Here is a 20849-nt window from a genome sequence, read left to right as displayed (position 1 = left end):
AATTTTTCAGGTCCGCGGCGGCGATGGTAGGTGAGCTTAGGCGGGCGTATTGGACCGGCGAAGGCAGGTAAAATAGACACGTTGATAACTAGAGGCCAGAGTGTGTGAGAGTATGTGAGAGAGAGTATGTGTATGTAGGGGCGTTATTGTCTTTGTGTATGAGACAGAGAGAGTGTGTATGTGAGATTATATTAGTGTGTAAAAGTATGAGTGAGCGTATGTGAGAGAATGTGTGTTATAAACAGTGTGTGAGAGTGTGAATATCTATGTTTGTGTTCTATTATACATAGTGTATACTCTGCAAAATATTTTTTGCTGTGCTGTGCAGGGCATAAGAGTGTCTTTGGGTTTGGCCTGAAATAAAGGTGGCAACCCTACCTGGAAAAGGCTAAGCTGTGGTTGGCTTGATGATCTTGTGCAGGACTGTAAATTTCTTAGGGCAATCCAGGTCAGCACTTAGTCCAGAAACTTCATGACAAGACTGAACAGGAATTTAAGAGTGACCTTGGCAGGTTCAGAAACCTCTGCTGGAAATGGAAATCAACACCCCATACTTTTATAAAAAATTGCCTTCCATGAAATAAGGTATAGCTTGTGTCCAGTCTCCCTGTGTGGCACCACTGCACCTTTAAGTCTAGCTGTATCCTTAAACTTGCAGATGAGGCTGTGCAGACAGGTCTAGTTGCAGTGTCAGGATGGAGCAGTGTATCGGTCCCTGTCAAAATTCAGAAAAGGCAGGCATTCTTTATGTAGGAGGTACAGAATTATTACTAATCCTGCTAAGAAACGTGTCTGGTATAATATCATACATGTTATATCAAACAAAGCAGATGTAGCAAAACAAGCCGTAGACTCTGTATAGAATTAAAGACTAATTTTCCTTTTCTCCGTGAACATATCAAAATGCAAAACAGTGAGCAAACTGCACACAGCTACAGACTTCTGATGTGTTTTTCACACCTTACTGCTTGTTTCATCAGAGATGATTATGCACCAATGTTACATCCATTAAGTTTATCAATAACATAACTAGATAGACATTTTAAAAAAACAACACATTTTGAATAATTCCATTACAATATACCTACAAATATCTCTAGTTATCTAGACTGTCATGTGACCAATGATGTAACTGAGATTTTAATTTGTCATGCTGAGTTTGAGGACATAAAAATGCTCAAAGATTTAATAGAATTTTAGTATTGTACTATTACTTGCTTATTACAGTGAGTTTATCCACTGAAAAGGGGTTACATATATAGTTAAAGTTAGCACCAAAGCAACAATGCCCTATTGGGAGCTAGCTAAACGCATCTATTAAGCTGATGACTGAGGCATATGTGAGTAGGCACCAATCGCCAGCTAGTTTCCAGTAGTGCATTGCGGCTCCTGAGACTACCTAGGTATGCTTTTCAACAAAGGATACAAAGAAAACAAATTACATTTTATAGCAGAAGTAAATTGAAAAGTCCCTTAAAATCTTATTCTTTACTTGAGCCATGAAAGTTTGACTTTGTGTTCCTTTAAGTTTCTTCTGCTTTATTACAAGCTTTTGTGTGCTAGCCTGAGAACTTAAACTTTGTTATTGATAATAGTTTATTTTGTAATACATATACTTAGTATAAATACTAAAGCATTGGAACATTATAGCGACAGTAAAGTCAAAATTACTCTGATAGCACATGACATTTTAAACAACTTTTCAATTGACTTCTATTATTCATTTTGCTTAGTTCTCTTGGTATACTTTATTAAAGAATAATCCTGGATGAGCTCAGGAGCGTGCACATGTCTTTAGCCATCTCGTAGCTGTGTTTGCAATATAGATAACTGCAAATACTGCTGCCATAGAATTCTGAAATAATTTGATCCTATCAGCCTACCTAGCTTTACTCATCAACAAATGTTGATTAAAATAAATTGGATTTTTTTTTACAATTGCATGACCTATCTGAAACATTTATTTTGCCTTTACTGTCCCTTTGAGAGACTTGGGCTCCATGTACTAAGCAGCGAAAGGTACTCCGGAGCCCTTGTGGGGCACGTTCGATTTGAGAAGCTTGTCCGCTCGCCTTTTAGTACATGGGAGCCTTAGGGCTAGATTACTAGTGGTGCGCCAACTGTTGTACGCAAGCGAACAGGGGTTTATGTCGGCTTTTTGCACACATTGGAAGTAGCGCACATATTACAGGTTGAAAGTAAACTCGTTCCCTTGAGCGCAATTGAATTAAATGCTATTAAAAATTATTAAAACAAATATTGTTGTAAAAGTTACAAGGGCTCAAAGATGTGAGGTCTCAGGTTTTAGGAAAAAAAGGCAGGCAAATGGCTTTAACATAGAGATACATACATAAACATGTCTAAATACGGGCAGTGGATCCTAAATATATAAATATGTTTATTTGTGTTGGTACATATGTATTATTGTATTTTTATGTTTATGTATTTACAAACATATATACACATATAAACACATAAATACATATGCATACAGATATAGACATAATGGAGGCTCCTCCATAGGGGCAGTATAGCCAGTGCCCCACAAGATTTTTAAGGGGGTAAAATAAAATGCCATTGTGCACAGTTAGGAGTGAGGTTCTCTCAGACAGGGCTTTTTTTGTAATGTGTCCTGTCTGGGAGTATTTGCACCTGCTCCTTCTGTGCCTTTAAGTGATTTCTGACTTCACTCTATAAGTTAACATAGGGTATGTCTAGGCACAGAAGGTCTTCTAACCTCCCATTGGTTGAAAGGAGCATGTTGGGGGATGTCTACACGGCTGCAGATGCAATACGAGCCCTAGAGTTTGTGTGACTCACTGAGCAACTGAGGGCCGAGGCAGAGGCATCATAGATACTGCAGGTAAAAATGACTTGTCCCATGTGGGGTGAGAACCTTATACAGTGCCTTGATAAACATTGGAAAATATTTTGCAATCTTTAATCAATAAAATGTCATCTGATCAAATACTGAGCCGGCCTTCTACAGAACACAAGGCACCTTATACGAATACCAGGTCACTATACCTGAAGCCCTAATCTACCAATGAAGAACAGACCACAATGAGAGGATAGAGAACAGACCACAATGAGAGGATACAGAGTCCCATATTTGTTTTGGATAAGAACAGTCCTGAGGATATAAAAGGCCATATTGAGGCAGAAATATAGCTTAAATCATTAGCATGCACACATAATCAGAGCATGCACACATGTTGGCGTGTCCCCTTCAAGCCCACAAGGTGACATTAACTGTATCAAGTTATTTCTTACCCCTTTAAAAGTCCCGGGTGTGCCTATGACTTCCAGGCCCATTAACTTTAGAGCATGAAGAATATCTTTCCTCTTATCCATGAGTACATTTCTAGAGCCAAATATATTAATCAGAGGAATGCGAGCTGTAATAGAGGTCGCTGGTATGTGGTGCAAAGCACGCAGCATAATAAAGTAGATTTTTTGTTGCTGTTCCTGGTGCGGATCCGGGCCTGCTCTTCATTTTCTAACGTTAATGATGTTCACCTTAAAGACCACCGTTTTAATGTGTTTAAACAAGTTAATCTAGTTTTCTGAAGGTTCAACATATAATGTTTGTATTCTTAACTGTATATATATATATATATATATATATGCACACACTAGCATGTATATCTCTTATTGGTAAAAAACAAAAGCAATTACGTGCAGTGGGTGAAGTCATTTGGGGCTGGGACTTTTTCAACTCCCCCACCAATTTCAAAATTCACCAGCCAACAGATATATATAAAATTAAAAATAGAAAGTGTGAAATCTGTTTAACCGAAACACCTTCCCTAGTCTATCTTATTCTGCACTGATTATTCCAAATATATAACAAAAACCCCAAAACCCTAGACACCAACTGACCAAACCACAATGAGTTCAAAATGTATTAAACTATTGTATTAGCTGTGTATAATAAAATAATATAATATAATATGAAAAATAACAAATCAACAATTAAATAATGCTAAGGAAAAAACCTTAAAAGTGCTAAACAAGCAAGCCCAGGTATCATGCTATACTAGTGACAAATCACTGAAAAAGAGCTAGGACTCCCGGGAATGATAGAAATAATCATATGCTGTCCATACGGAATGTTGAAATAAAGTTGGGCATCATCATAGGATGTCACCCAATGTCAATGAACATCTGTAAAGATGAAATGAACAATCTTAAACGTTCATTGACATTAGGGTTTTGTTATATATTTAGAATAAGATAGACTAGGGAAGGTGTTTCAGTTGAAACATATTTACCACTTTCTCTTTTTAACCCCTTAAGCAGGGCCGGACTGGGACCAAAAAGAGGCCCGGGCATTTTAGGGCAAAGAGGCCCTCCCCCCCCCCCCCCCCCCCCCTCTGCTCACCTTTTCTTGTTTTTAGGGACAGTCTAGTAAAAAATTAACTTTCATGATTCAGATAGGGCATGCAATTTTAAACAACTTTCCAATTGACATTTATCATCAAATTTGCTTTGTTCTCTTAGTGTTCTTAGTTGAAAGCTAAACCTAGTTTAAAGCTAAACCTAGATAGGCTCATATGCTAATTTCTAAGGCCTTGAAGGCCACCTCTTATCTGAATGCATTTGCCAGTTTTTCACAGCTAGAGGGTGTTAGTTCATGTGTACCATATAGATACCATTGTGCTCACCCCTCTGGAGTTCTTATGAGATTGCACTGATTGGCTAAATTGCAAGCAAGTCTGTCAAAATAACTGAAATAAGGGGGCAGTCTGCAGAAGCTTAGATACAAGGTAATCACATAGGTAAACAGTATATTAATATAATTGTGTTGATTATGCAAAACTGGGGAATGGGTAATAAAGCGATTTTCTATCTTTTTAAACAATACAAATTCTGGAGTAGACTGTCCCTTTAACCATATACCAAACATGACAAGAATAATACTTGTTTAAGTGACAAAAAAAATTTAATTTTTTTTTTTATTTCATGAATCCGAAAGAGTAGCAATTTTAAACAACTTTCTAATTTACTCAGTTGACTGACAGACATTCCATGAATAGTTCCACTTTGCCAAGTTTCATTATCCACATTTAAAAAAAAAAACATTCTAAGACTTTTGGGATGGATTCTGTGCTTTTGTGTGGGTGAGTACAGTGCTTTCTAGTGACCCTGTTTCTTGTACTGATGATAATAATAGTACTAATAACAAAATGCTATTTAAATTCACATGTACAGCATCAATAACATATATACCGGGGATAATACTGCTACTCTTATATTACAGGAAACAGCTGTGGCTCGCTGTTTTGCAGTCATATGTCTTGGACAGCTATCCAAAAAAACATTGGAAGCAAGTCTTCTACACATTCCCATCTATATAAATTACAAATATTATCCAGATCTTTGCTCTTAGAAAGAGCAATGGCTTTGACACTCTGATTCTAGAGAATCTGGCTTTCAGGGTGAAAATCCAAAATGTACCCCCACCCAATTATAGAGAGCAACCTTCCATTTCTCTCTATCATTTATTTTTAAATGAAGCACCCATAGACGCACCTACAGATACAACACCTGTGTACACACACAGGCACCCTTACACAGCCACCTGCACAAACACATACAGATATCCAAATTCACAGACACACACATGCACAGATATCCATAGATCTCCACATATAAACACACAACACACACAAGCATAACCTTAACCCTCTAGAAAAAAAGAAATGCACAGCATAGTCACAACTTCACTTAAAGGAACAGTCAAGTCCAAATTAAACTTTCATGATTCCAGATAGGTCATGTCATTTTATCAACTTTCCAATTTACTTTTATCACCAGTTTTGCTTTGTTCTCTTGGTATTCTTAGTTGAAAGCTTAACCTAGGTAGGCTCATATGCTCATATGCTAATTTCTTAGACCTTGAAGGCCGCCTCTAATCTGAATGCATTTTGACAGGTTTTTAACCACTAGAGGGCATTAGCTCATGTGTGTCATATAGATAACATTGAGCTCACACATGTGAAGTTACCTAGGAGTCAGCACTGATTGGCTAAAATACAAGTCTGTTAAAATAACTAAAATAAGGGGCAGTCTGCAGAGGCTTAGATACAAGTGGTGAATGGGTAATAAAGGGATTATCTATTCTGGTGTTGACTGTCTCTTTAAAGTAAAACGGGCAACAAAAGATCTGCTATTGCTGCATTTATGTCTTCCTGACACTATCTGATTTTTTCTAGCAGAATGGTCTTTAATTAGAGCACATTTGCATAATATCACACACACACACATATATATATATATATATATATATTATATATATTTTCAGTAGAAAACAGCACTCTAGATTTAACAATACGTGGTTTATTTATGTGACGTTTCAGGGTAGTGCACCCCTTCCTCTTTTAAACTTACCTGTATTTAAGGTCTTAACTTGTTAAAATTGTATCCATTGTTTTTATGCCTGAGGAAAAGACCAGACCATTGGTCTAGAAACGCGTAGCAATTCTTATATGGATTAAAGATTTTTATTTTATCTTACGGAAGTTGTCTTATGCTTTCATGATCCATCCTGGAAAGGTGTTGTATCATAAAACCTACCGCAGTCTGTAACACACATTCTGCACAGACGTTCTGTACTTCAATCAAGCCACGCAGAGATTCACCTGCCTGCAGTACACCTGAGGCCACCAGTGTGCTAACCACTGAGAGTGTTAGTCTGCCTGATAGCACCGGTCACAGTACGGTGCATAGCTTTTCGGTAAGTCTTTTTGAATATTCTCCCTTTGATCTTGAATCAACAATATCACGCTATGTGGCGCCCTCTTTTTTATTTCTAATTTCCAGAAATCTTCACTCCGAGGACCAGAGGATCTTTGCCGCTTGCACATTTTGTCTTCACATTGCTTTTGTATCACCACCCGACTCCACGAGAGTTATATGGTTTGTGCACAGACTTGATTGTTTTTCAATATTTAGCGCACCCCGCTCTCGCTTCCCCTCGGGGTTCCTTGCTTGACTTTATGTTTTAGCAAATGCTAAAATTTGTCCAGGTAGTTACTAATACTTAATCAGTTGTCAACTACTCCCTGGTCTATCCCCTCACATGTTATATGGAAGCTGTCTTTAACAAAGCATAAAGCAAGTCATTTGAATATATGCATAAAATATGTAAGCTATGGTGTTGGTTGAGACTTTGCTTTGCAGATGTGCAACTAGAAAATAATCCCCTCACAAATAACAGTCAGGCCTTTCTCCTACCTGCTCCAAAGTATCATCCAGCTCCAAGAAGTTGTACTCCCATGAAGTAAACATGTGTGACTAAATCTGAGGCACCCACTGACCATGATTACGCCACATCTAATTTATTTGTACTGTACTACAACATTTAGCTTAATGGAGCCCTGACCTGAGCCTGCCCTTACTTTTTACATACCTAAATAAACTCCCCCCCCCCCCCTGTTCCTCTGATGTAGGGCAGCCCAGTCTCTGCTATAGTCTGCTTTACCATTTGTACCGTGTACTGCTGATCACTGATTGATAGCACTGGGGTCAAAAGCAGCAAAGGGATTATAGGGAGCAAAAAAAACGTTTGTGAAGGCTGGCCTGCTGATCATATATCACACAGCCGTGCAGGGAGAATTCAGCACTATCGTTAAAATAAACGTCAGCTCTGCCTGTATTAAAGTAAAACATATTAAAATAACTAAGTGGCAAACCAGCTTGTGTGCTCTGAGGAAACAGTGAGCTGTGACCTGCTTGTCTGTCCCTAAAAACAGACCTGCCAATGCCTGTCACATCACCATCACAAGGGCCCTGCCCTGCCCCATTTAACATTTTCTCCAGAGCAGTATAGTATTTTAGCTGTTATCCAAGTCTCCACCTCAGTGTAAACCCCATAGTCGGCCGCAGAGGATTAAAACTCGGCCAGAGTGTGACTGTACTAGAGAAAAGAAAAAAAGGCCTCTCTGCTCACCTGGCCACCCCACGGTCCACCTGCTGAGTCCTCATGGCTGCTGGGCCTGGCCACGGCCGGCATACATCCTCTCCCTCCAAGTACTCTAGTCTCTCCCCGATGACACGTCTGGTGACAGACTCTGTGAGTGTCATGTGGATACGGCACGGCAGCATCAGTGTAATGCAGCCGCGTGCTGGATAATGTCACTCAGTCGTGCAGTCCAGGTGCTGCAGCTGCTCAGTGAACTGATCACTGATTCGCCAGATCTGATCTCAGACTCTGAGAGTGTGCGTGCGGCCAATGGTGGCCGATATATAGGGAATTAATATGATTGTGGGCACCTGGCTAAGGCAGTCAGCAGTGCCGGCTTGCTTTTAAAATAAAAAAGTCACTGGTACACATAACAAAAATTAAATTTTAATACATAAAAAAAAATTATAAAAAAAAAAATGTTCAATGCAGTGGGCGGAGCCAAACTACCACGCGGCCCACCGGGGCTTTTGCTCGGTATGCCCGACGCTCAGGTCCGGGCCTGCCCTTAAGGACAAGGCCATTTTTCAATTTCTTTCCCTTAAGGACCAGGGCTATTTTTACATTTCTGCGGTGTTTGTGTTTAGCTGTAATTTTCCTCTTACTCATTTACTGTACCCACACATATTATTTTTTTCTCGCCACTAAATGGAATTTCAAAAGATACCATTATTTTTATCATTTCTTATAATTTACTATTAAAAATATTATAAAATATGAGGAAAAAATGGAAAAAAAACCACACTTTTTCTAACTTTGACCCCCAACATCTGTTACACATCTACAACCACCAAAAAACAACCATGCTAAATAGTTTTCTAAATTTTGTCCTGAGTTTAGAAATACCCAATGTTAACATGTTCTTTGCTTTTTTTTGCAAGTTATAGGGCCATAAATACAAGTAGCACTTTGCTATTTCAAAACTTTTTTTTCAAAATGAGCGCTAGTTACATTGGAACCCTGATATCTGTCAGGAATACCTGAATATCCCTTGACATGTATATATTTATTTTTAGAAGACATCCCAAAGTTTTGATCTAGGCCCATTTTGGTATATTTCATGCCACCATTTCACCGCCAAATGCGATCAAATAAAAAGAATTGTTCACTTTTTCACAATTTTTTTCACAAACTTTAGGTTTCTCACAGAAATTATTTACAAACAACTTATGCGATTATGGCATAAATGGTTGTAAATGCTTCTCTGGGATCCCCTTTGTTCAGAAATAGCAGTCTTATATGGCTTTGGCGTTGCTTTTTGGTAATTAGAAGGCTGCTAAATGCCACTGCGCACCACACGTGTTTTATGCCCAGCAGTGAAGGGGTTACTTAGGGAGCATGTAGGGAGCTTGTAGGGTTAATTTTAGCTTTAGTGTAGTGTAGTAGACAACCCAAAGTATTGATCTAAGCCCATTTTGGTATATTTAATGCCACCATTTCACCGCCAAATGCAATAAAATTTAAAAAAAACTTAACATTTTTCGCAATTTTAGGTTTCTCACTGAAATTATTTACAAACAGCTTGTGCAATTATGGCACAAATGGTTGTAAATGCTTCTCTGGGATCCCCTTTGTTCATAAATAGCAGACATATATGGCTTTGGCGATGCTTTTTGGTAATTAGAAGGCTGCTAAATGCCACTGCACATCACACATGTATTATGTCTAGCAGTGAAGCGGTTAATTAGGGATCTTGTAGTGAGCTTGCAGGGTTAATTTTAGCTTTAGTGTAGAGATCAGCCTCCACCTGACACATCAGAACCCTGATCCCTCCCAAACAGCTCTCTTCCCTCCCCCACCCCACAATTGTCCCCACCATCTTAAGTACTGGCAGAAAGTCTGCCAGTAATAAAATAAAAGGTATCTTTTATTTTTTTTTATTTTTTTTTTTTAGCATATTTACATAATGCTGCTGTGTAGGATCCCCCTTAGCCCCAAACCTCCCTGATCCCCCCAAAACAGCTCTCTAACCCTCCCCCTCTACATTATTGGGAGCCATCTTGGGTACTGGCAGCTGTCTGCCAGTACCCAGTGTACAAAAAATATATATATTTTTTATTTTTTCCCCCACTTTTCGGTAGTGTAGCTTCCCCCCCCAAGACTAAACCCCCACCCCCTCCCAGATCACTTCGATTATTAATATTAAAATGTTTATTCCCGCTCTCTCCCTCTAAATTTAAACAAACTGTTCCATAGTGTAATGGTTCTCACCCGCTACCTCCCCGTGCACGGACGCGCGTGCCCCCCAGCTACCCCGCCCACGATCCGCCCACCTCTGCACTCAGCAAGCCATCGATGGCCGCCCACCCGCCTCCCACATCGGCTTCCACCCACCAACGATTGCGGCCATCGATGTCCAGTACAGATAGGGCCACAGAGTGGCTCTCTCTGCATCGGATGGGGAAAAATGTTATTGCAGTGATGCCTCAATATCGAAGCATCAATGCAATAACCGGAAAGTGGCTGGAAGCGATCAGGATTACTTCCAGACACTTTCAAACCCTACGTCGTACAGGGTACGTCGCTGGTCTTTAAAGACCAGTTTGTGCAAGACGTACCCTGTACGACCTATGTCGTTAAGGGGTTAATTTTATATTATAATTCTCTATTTTCCTTGCACCATAACATTTATCAATTATTGCAATGGGGATTAGTGCTGTTAGTTTTAATTTTGTTTTGATGCATATTGCACATTTTCTGTTAATCCAATAAACTTCATTTCACTACTGAAATATTACTGTGTCCTTCAGTAATTTGATAGATCAAAATGAAATTGCTGATCCAAACACCCAATTATTTATAAATGAAAATCATGGGAATTGTCAGGGGTGCCTAAAGTTTTGCATACAATTGTATGTGTAATATATATATATATATAATATATATATATATATATATATATATTATATATATATATATATATATATATATTTATATATGTGCATTGGAGTCATTTGCAGTCAAGTAGCTGAAAATATGTGACCTGTATATAATCACACAGTCTTACTACTGCACTCCCTCTTTTTAGTTGTTTGCTGGTGCAAGGGATCCAAATTATTTTAAATAAGTTTGAAATATGTTGGGTATTGAAGTAATATCCTTGACAAAGGTCCAGTGCCTGGACCAAAACGTTGGGATGAGATTGTGAAAATAAAGACAAGCGAGTTCCAAAAAGCTTTGTTGCGAGGTGTGTGAAGCTGTTATATATAATCATATATGTATAGGTATAGCTATATATTTTACCAAAAAAAACATCATATATATATATAGAAATATTTATTTAAGAATAAATAGAACATATACTGCTATGTGAAGAACATTCATATTTCATGTTGGGTTTAGCGCACTTAAGAAAACGCAATAAGGTTTGCGCCACTTGTTGGCGGGAATGATAAATAGCGCTCCACATGTAATCTAGCATCTATTTGGATTATAGAGACTAACATTTAAAAAGAAACATAAAAATGTTTTGTTGCTATTTTAATTCCTGAAATATAGAGTTTTAAACTACAAAGTTTTCTATAGCATTTTTTTTCATCTTACCTACTTGCCTTGCTTTCAAACTGAATATTCACTTCCTCACAGCAAATCATGGTTGAAGTAGTACCCAACATTCCTTAACCTCACTTTGCTGCTTCAATAAGCTTTCATGTTACATTGGTTAAAATCTTCAGTACTTCACTGACCACAGGGTAAATAGCTCATGTCACCTTAAATAGCCTCTGAAAGGTAAATAGGCCGTGTTAAACTAGCGTCTTGTGCTACATGACCCTCAAAAGATGAATTCAAATTCTTGTGGTTTTACTCATTGTGTCCTTGAAATATTTGAACTAAGGGTAAAAAAAATCAATTCAAGATGGAGTGACATTTAGATTTATGGACAAAAGTAAAAAGATAGCCTTCTCAGAGCAAAATGATAGGACAGAGGAGAAAAATAAAATAATTTTAATCGTTTTTGGCAGCATGTAAATTAGATTACTATTGTAATGGAATTTCTAATGATAAGAACATAGAAAAGTTAGTTGTAGATTAGTAAGAACAATTTTAGATATATTAATTCATCGGCTTTCAGTTTCACCTCTTTCCAACCACACATTTAGGTATTTATATATTATATATATATATATATATATATATATATTATATATATATTACACATATAAATCAGCAGCAGTGAATAAAAACAAATTAAATTCTAAGTTAAGCATTTGGAAGTTCTGCTGGTTTCTTCACATGTGTATGTATATCTATAATGGACTGTCAATCTTATAATTGGTTTCAGCACTGTCCAAATTCAACCACTAGTAAGATATACATTTACTAAAGAGAGAAAGAGAGGATGAAACAGTGAGAAAGAAACACAGAGAGATATAGGTAGAAATAATTCTCTAATTTTTAAAAATATTAGCTCTTGCTTGAAAAATAATTATAACTTACTCCTCTGGAGCATTTAGAGGGAGAGAAAGTTTATCATACATTGGACATTATACTTAAAGGAACTTGCAAACCGACATTTTTTTTCTATAATGTTTGAATTTACTTCTATTATCAAAAACGTGCTTCATTATATTGGTATATTTTGTTGTAGGACCAGCAATGTACTACTTGAGCCTAGCTGAACACATAGAGGGCCCCAATGATCAAAAAATCGAGAAGTTGTCTTTTTTAGCCTAGTCAGTCTCGCAATCGAGAAGTTGTCTTTTTTTAGCCTAGTCAGTCTCACAATTTGTGGGTCCGGAGATATATACCAAAGAAAGTAGGCTGATCCTCTCTGTTCAGACAAGTGCGATGTGTCTCCCATAGGAAATAACATGGATCGCAGCTCAGCTAAAGTCTTACCTAAATCGCCAGTTATCTGCGACTTCTCGGCGGGGGCTGGAACTAAAGTATGTTTCCCCAACCATAAACTGTGCATTCGCTAAAGCCAAAAAGGGTTTCTGTGTAGTAACAGTTCAAATAATACAAATGTAAATTATGTTTCACCATACATTCACTAGATTTCGCACAAGGAAATTCTCGCCACTAAAAAACTGGCTAGGCTGATATGGTGGAAAAGGTGGTATCTAAAATAAAGAAAATGTGTTCTATTATGTGCCTAAAATCTAGGTATGTTTAATAAAGTGGGGTCATTTTTTTTATCGATTCTCTAAACAGAAAAGTAGAATATGTACAAAAGTATACTTTAGGATGTGATTTTTTTTAGATAAGCAACTACCAGTATTGGATTGTCTGTTATTTAGATGAAAGTATATAGGTTAAAACCTTTTTCTTTCTAATCTTAACTATGAAAATATGTAGGGGAAAACACAACAGAATATATTAAATTAATATAAATTGTATTTTAATATTAAAAGTAGTAAAATATTCTGTGAACAATATTTTGAAGAAAAAAATATTTTGAAGAAAAAAGAGGTTGGCCAATCTTTATTATAAAGCCCTTAAAATTCCATTTGTTTAGTTGTTGTGTTATAAACACAGATAGCATTTCTTTTAGAAGTAATTTTTGCAGTAGAGAAATCCACTACCTAGGATCATTGGGACGGTGCTGATCGCCCAATGTCTTCTGCAGAGTAGGGCTAAATGTTAAGACAAGTACTCACTTTTTGATGTCGTTTTTTTTTTTTTAGGGATTTACGAATGTGGCTAAATCGAAATTCGATTGGTAGAGCAAATATACCTTTGGATATTCGTTGTACACAATCGAATATCGATAATAATAAAAATTCTTTAAAATGTGAAAATCAAATTTCGATATATTATGAAGATTCTAAATCGAAATGCATTTGCATTATTTTTCTCTTGTTAAGTGTATCCAGTCCACGTATCATCCATTACTTATGGGATATTAACTCCTCCCCAATAGGGAAGTGCAAGAGGATTCACCCAGCAGAGCTGCTATATAGCTCCTCCCCTAACTGCCATTACCAGTCATTCTCTTGCACCCAACGAATAGATAGGATGTGTGAGAGGACTGTGGTGATTATACTTAGTTTCATACCTTCAAACAAAAGTTTGTTATTTTATAATAGCACCGGAGTGTGTTATTCCTTCTCCTGGTAGAATTTGAAGAAGGAATCTACCTGAGTTTTTCTATGATTTTAGCCGGAGTAGTTAAGATCATATTGCTGTTTCTCGGCCATCTGAGGAGAGGTAAACTTCAGATCAGGGGACAGCGGGCAGATTAATCTGCAAAGAGGTATGTAGCAGCTTATTATTTTCTGACAATGGAATTGATGAGAAAATTCTGCCATAACGCATATAATGTAAACTCAGCCCTTAAATGCTAGTAGCAGCAACTGGTATCAGGCTGTCATGTATGTATATTTTACACTTCAGTATTTGGGGAATGGCACTTCCCTGGAATTATACTGTATGCATAAAACTTTAGCCTAATTTGCAGGGACTAGCAACAGGCTTTTTAATAAACACTCAATTTATTAATGTTAAACGTTTTTTTTTGCTGGCATGTAAAATCGTTTAATTTTTCCTGAGGTACTGGGTGAAAAAATGTTTTGGGCACTATTTTTTTTCCACTTGGCAGTCGTTTTATTTATTTTTTATGACAGTTTACTGATCTCTCTCACTGTTATGTGTGAGGGGGAGGGACCTTTTTTGGTGCTTTTGCTACGCATCAAAAAATTCAGTCAGAAGTTTATTGTCTTCCCTGCATGATCCGGTTCATCTCTACAGAACTCAGGGGTCTTCAAAACTTTTTTTGAGGGAGGTAATCACTCACAGCAGAGCTGTGAGATTGTAGTTGACTGTGATAAAAAAAAAAAACGTTTATTCTGTATTTTTTTTTTTTTTTTCTGCTATCAGGGTTAGTTATCCCTTTGCTAATGGGAGCAATCCTTTGCTAAAATTGTGTTTTTTACAAAGATTTGATGCTATAACTTTTCAGTTTATTAATTTTCAACTGTCATAACTTTTTCTGTGCTTCTTATAGGCACAGTACGTTTCATATTATAGTAAATTACTTGAAAAGTATTTCCAAGTTGCTAGTTTATTTGCTAGTGTGTGTAAACATGTCTGATTCAGAGGAAGATATCTGTGTCTATATGTGCTAAAGCCAAGTGGAGCCCAATAGAAATTTATGTACTAACTGTATTGATGCTACTTTAAATAAAAGTCAATCTGTACAAATTGAACATATTTCACCAAACAACGAGGGAGAGTTTATGCCGACTAACTCGCCTCTCGTGTCAGTACCTGCATCTCCCGCTCGGGAGGTGCGTGATATTGTAGCGCCGAGTGCATCTGGGCGGCCATTACAAATCACATTACAGGATATGGCTACTGTTATGACTGAAGTTTTGGCTAAATTACCAGAACTAAGAGGTAAGCGTGATCACTCTGGGGTGAGAACAGAGTGCGCTGATAATATTAGGGGCCATGTCAGACACTGCGTCACAATTTGCAGAACATGAGGACGGAGAGCTTCATTCTGCGGGTGACGGTTCTGATCCAAACAAACTGGATTCAGATATTTCAAATTTTAAATTTAAGCTGGAAAACCTCTGTGTATTACTAGGGGAGGTGTTAGCGGCTCTGAATGATTGTAACACAGTTGCAATACCAGAGAAAATATGTAGGTTGGATAAATATTTTGCGGTACCGGCGAGTACTGATGTTTTTCCTATACCTAAGAGACTTACTGAAATTGTTACTAAGGAGTGGGATAGACCCGGTGTGCCGTTCTCACCCCCTCCGATATTTAGAAAGATGTTTCCAATAGACGCCACCACACGGGACTTATGGCAAACGGTCCCTAAGGTGGAGGGAGCAGTTTCTACTTTAGCTAAGCGTACCACTATCCCGGTGGAGGATAGCTGTGCCTTTTCAGATCCAATGGATAAAAAGTTAGAGGGTTACCTTAAGAAAATGTTTGTTCAACAAGGTTTTATATTGCAACCTCTTGCATGCATTGCGCCTGTCACGGCTGCAGCAGCATTTTGGTTTGAGTCTCTGGAAGAGACACTTGAATCAGCTCCATTAGATGAGATTACACACAAGCTTTACAGCCCTTAGTTAGCTAACTCATTTATTTCAGATGCCGTAGTACATTTAACTAAACTTACGGCTAAGAATTCGGATTCGCCATTCAGGCACACAGAGCATTGTGGCTAAAATCCTGGTCAGCTGACGTTACTTCTAAATCTAAATTGCTTAATATACCTTTCAAGGGGCAGACCTATTCGGCGCCCGGGTTGAAAGAAAATTATCGCTGACATTACAGGAGGTAAAGGCCATGCCCTGCCTCAAGACAGAGCCAAACCTAAGGCTAGGACAGTCTAATTTTCGTTCCTTTCGTAATTTCAAAGCAGGAGCAGCATCAACTTCCTCTGCACCAAAACAGGAAGGAGCTGTTGCCTCGCTACAGACAAGGCTGGAGACCTAACCCAGTCTGGAACAAGGGCAAGCAGGCCAGGAAACCCTGCTGCTGCCCCTAAGACAGCATGAATCGAGGGCCCCCGATCCGGGAACGGATCTAGTGGGGGGCAGACTTTCTCTCTTCGCCCAGGCTTGGGCAAGAGATGTCCAGGATCCCTGGGCGTTAGAGATCATATCTCAGGGATACCTTCTAGACTTCAAATTCTCTCCCCCAAGAGGGAGATTTCATCTGTCAAGGTTGTCAACAAACCAAATAAAGAAAGAGGCGTTTCTACGCTGCGTACAAGATCTTTTATTAATGGGAGTGATCCATCCGGTTCCGCGGTCGGAACAAGGACACGGGTTTTACTCAAATCTGTTTGTGGTTCCCAAAAAAAGAGGGAACTTTCAGGCCAATCTTGGATTTAAAGATCCTAAACAAATTCCTAAGAGTTCCATCGTTCAAAATGGAAACTATTCGGACAATTTTACCCATGATCCAAAAGGGTCAGTACATGACCACAGTGGATTTAAAGGATGCTTACCTTCACATACCGATTCACAAAGATCATTACCGGTATCTAAGGTTTGCCTTTCTAGACAGGCATTACCAGTTTGTAGCTCTTCCATTCGGATTGGCTACGGCTCCGAGAATCGTCACCAAAGGTTCTGTGTGCTCTTCTGGCGGGTACTAAGACCGCGAGGAATTGCGGTAGCTCCGTACCTAGACGACATTCTGATACAAGCTTCAGCTTTCAAACTGCCAAGTCTCATACAGAGTTAGTACTGGCATTTCTAAGGTCGCATGGATGGAAGGTGAACGAAAAGAAGAGTTCTCTCTTTCCACTCACAGAGTTCCCTTCTTGGGGATCTTATAGATTCTGTAGAAATGAAGATTTACCTGACAGAAGACAGGTTAACAAAGCTTCAAAATGCATGCCGTGTCCTTCATTCCATTCAACACCCGTCAGTAGCTCAATGCATGGAGGTGATCGGCTTAATGGTAGCAGCAATGGACATAGTACCCTTTGCACGTCTACATCTCAGACCGCTGCAATTGTGCATGCTAAGTCCGTGAATGGGGATTACTCAGGACTTGTCCCCTACTCTGAATCTGGATCAAGAGACCAGAAAATTCTCTTCTATGGTGGCTTTCTTGGCCACATCTGTCCAGGGGGATGCCATTCAGCAGGCCGGACTGTACAATTGTAACAGACGCCAGCCTACTAGGTTGGGGTGCTGTCTGGAATTCTCTGAAGGCTCAGGGACAATGGAATCAGGAGGAGAGGTCTCCTACCAATAAACATTCTGGAATTGAGAGCAGTTCTCAATGCCCTTCTGGCTTGGCCCCAGTTAACAACTCGGGGGTTCATCAGGTTTCAGTCGGACAACATCACGACTGTAGCTTACATCAACCATCAGGGAGGGACAAGAAGCTCCCTAGCAATGATGGAAGTATCAAAGATAATTCGCTGGGCAGAGTCTCACTCTTGCACCCTGTCAGCTATCCACATCCCGGGAGTGGAGAACTGGGAGGCGGATTTCTTAAGTCGTCAGACTTTTCATCCGGGGGGGAGTGGGAACTTCATCCGGAGGTCTTTGCCCAAATACTTCGACGTTGGGGCAAACCAGAGATAGATCTCATGGCGTCTCGACAGAACGCCAAGCTTCCTCGTTACGGGTCCAGATCCAGGGATCCGGGAGCGGTTCTGATAGATGCTTTGACAGCACCTTGGACCTTCGGGATGGCTTATGTGTTTCCACCCTTCCCGATGCTTCCTCGATTGATTGCCAGAATCAAACAGGAGAGAGCATCAGTGATTCTAATAACGCCTGCATGGCCACGCAGGACTTGGTATGCAGATCTAGTGGACATGTCATCCTGTCCACCAATGGTCGCTACCTCTGAAACAGGACCTTCTGATCAGGGTCCTTCAAACATCAAAATCTAATTTCTCTGAAGCTGACTGCTTGGAATTGAATGCTTGATTTTATCAAAACGTGGTTTTTCTGAGTCAGTTATTGATACCTTAATACAGGCTAGGAAGCCTGTTACCAGAAAGATATACCATAAGATATGGCGCAAATACTTATATTGGTGCGAATCCAAGAGTTACTCATGGAGTAAGGTTAGGATTCGAGGATATTGTCTTTTCTACAAGAAGGTTAGAAAAGGGTTTATCCGCTAGTTCCTTAAAGGGACAGATTTCAGCTCTGTCCATTCTTTTACACAAACGTCTGTCAGAAGTTCCGGACGTTCAAGCTTTTCTGTCAGGCTTTAGCTAGGATCAAGCCTGTGTTTAAAACTGTTGCTCCACCATGGAGTTTGAACTTAGTTCTTAATGTTTTACAGGGGGTTCCGTTTGAACCCCTTCATTCCATTGATATCAAGTTGTTATCTTGGAAAGTTCTGTTTTTAATGGCGATTTCCTCGGCTCGAAGAGTCTCTGAGTTATCTGCCTTACATTGTGATTCTCCTTATCTGATTTTTTCATTCAGACAAGGTAGTTCTGCGTACTAAACCTGGGTTCTACCTAAGGTGGTCACTAACAGGAATATCAATCAAGAGATTGTGGTTACATCTTTGTGTCCTATCCTTCTTCGAAAAAGGAACGTCTGCTACACAATCTAGATGTAGTTCGTGCCCTGAAATTTTATCTACAGGCAACTAAGGATTTTCGACAAACGTCTTCCATGTTTGTCGTTTATTCTGGTCAGAGGAGAGGTCAAAAAGCTTCGGCTACCTCTCTCTCCTTTTGGCTTCGTAGCATAATACGGTTAGCCTATGAGGACTGCTGGACAGCAGCCTCCTGAAAGAATTACAGCACATTCTACTAGAGCTGTGGCTTCCACTTGGGCCTTTAAGAATGAGGCTTCTGTTGAACAGATTTGCAAGGCCTGCAACTTGGTCTTCTCTTCATACTTTTTCCAAATTTTACAAATTTGACACTTTTGCTTCTTCGGAGGCTGTTTTTGGGAGAAAGGTTCTTCAGGGCAGTGGTTCCTTCCGTATAAAGAGCCTGCCTGTCCCTCCCGTCATCCGTGTACTTTAGCTTTGGTATTGGTATCCCATAAGTAATGGATGATCCGTGGACTGGATACACTTAACAAGAGAAAACATAATTTATGCTTACCTGATAAATTTATTTCTCTTGTAGTGTATCCAGTCCACGGCCCGCCCTGTCACTTTAAGGCAGGTAATTTTTCCATTAAACTACAGTCACCACTGTACCCTATGGTTTTCCTTTCTCTGCATGTTTTCGGTCGAATGACTGGTAATGGCAGTTAGGGGAGGAGCTATATAGCAGCTCTGCTGGGTGAATCCTCTTGCACTTCCTGTTGGGGAGGAGTTAATATCCCATAAGTAATGGATGATCCGTGGACTGGATACACTACAAGAGAAATAAATTTATCAGGTAAGCATAAATTATGTTTTTCAAATTCGATTTTATATTCCATAAAATTTAAATATTAAAATGAATATTACCGAAATACCAATATTCAAATTTAGAATGTTAGACTGTTCGATAAACATTTAACTTCGATTAGAACAGACAAATCTATTAAAAAAAATAATTTGAATGTTGCAAAATATTCACCCATCCCAAATAATTCTATTGTAAAATTAGCTCAAGAGTGGCTATTTTCTTGCCTTGAAACCTTTTCCATTAAGTGTAAAATATAGGTTTAACACCCATATCTTATTGCAACATGTTTTATTTACTTATATTTACAACTTCTGTACAAATACTTGTATAAGCATATACAGATGGTTATTTATGTGTATTTATCTATCTATGATTATACATTTTTGTAATGACCTTTTTCTACTTTGCCTGTAATCACTTAAAATGCACATCTCAATAAAAATACCATTTGAAAAAATATGCTTTTTGTAATTTACATAGCCAACAGACTCTGGGTTTATTTTAGGGTGTTAGGTGCAGACTTAGAGAGTGTTTCCCCATAGGAAACAATGGGGCTGCGTTGGGAGCTTAACGCTGCTTTTTTGCATGTGTAAAATAACGCTGCAGGTGCAGGTGTTTTTTCATCCCAAACTGCCCCATTGTTTCCTATGGGGGTTTCCTATGGGGGAATCATGCACGAGCACATTTTCCTAGCTGGCCGCTACCAGCAACGCTGGTATTGAGAGTTGAAGTGGCGGTAAATATGCCTCTATGCTCCCTTTTTGGAGCCTAATGCAGCCCTTCAGAGAACTCTCAATACCAGCGTTATTTAAAAGGTGCGGAGGGAAAAAAAACATGTGTAGCTAACGCACCCCCTTTGGCTGCAAAACTCTAAATCTAGGTGTTAGTGTATATATTCCTCGGTTTTTATTATGTACATGATATATATAACTAGCGGTTCTCAAATCAAAGACATTTGTGCTTTAAGAGGAGGCAATTTAGGGCCAAATAGGCATAATATGAATTAAGAAGAGGGCTGTTCTTTGCTATCCTATAACCTTGGAGACTGTACAAATTATAAAGTATAACAGTAGAAAATAGCTAGC

This window comes from Bombina bombina, chromosome 1 (assembly GCF_027579735.1).
Source record: "Bombina bombina isolate aBomBom1 chromosome 1, aBomBom1.pri, whole genome shotgun sequence".
NCBI lineage: Eukaryota > Metazoa > Chordata > Amphibia > Anura > Bombinatoridae > Bombina > Bombina bombina.
The sequence above is the reverse complement of the archived record's forward strand: the minus strand, read 5'-3'. Positions refer to the sequence as shown.